At 52.4% G+C, this 418-nt stretch overlaps 1 non-coding gene across 1 annotated transcript in view; it reads left to right on the forward strand.

Moving 5' to 3' along the window:
* Positions 1-309: 309 nt before the first annotated feature.
* LOC131292494 (5.8S ribosomal RNA) overlaps positions 310-418 on the forward strand; it is a 155-nt gene continuing 46 nt past the window's right edge. Inside the window, exon 1 of the ribosomal RNA XR_009190128.1 lies at positions 310-418. This exon is cut by the window's right edge and continues 46 nt beyond it. This is a non-coding gene — a ribosomal RNA (5.8S ribosomal RNA).

Genomic DNA, 418 nt, shown 5'->3' on the forward strand with positions numbered 1-418 from the left:
TCATGGATGCCTTACGTTTCCATGAAAAGTGTGTTCCTCCCCTGGTCCACGCTGCTTCGGCAGTCCTGGGTAAGATAGTTAGTTCTAGCTTGCCCTATGTGGAAGAGGACACGTAGACTTACTGTGGTGTGAAGTATAAGGTTCAGTTCTCCCCTGGTCCACGCCGCTTCGGCCGTCCTGGGTAAAATGGATTCATCCAGCTTGCCCTATGTGGAATGAGGACACTTTATGCTTCGTCTCTAAGCGGCGGCTTGCTCCTCCCTACGGGGAACGGGTATACGCGCACAGCGGCGGCTTACGCAAGTTAGTCACCCTCGGCAGTGGATCACTCGGCTCATGGATCGATGAAGACCGCAGCTAACTGCGCGTCATAATGTGAACTGCAGGACACATGAACATTGATAAGTTGAACGCATAT

This window comes from Anopheles ziemanni (assembly GCF_943734765.1).
Source record: "Anopheles ziemanni chromosome X unlocalized genomic scaffold, idAnoZiCoDA_A2_x.2 X_unloc_68, whole genome shotgun sequence".
Taxonomy (NCBI): Eukaryota; Metazoa; Arthropoda; class Insecta; order Diptera; family Culicidae; genus Anopheles; species Anopheles ziemanni.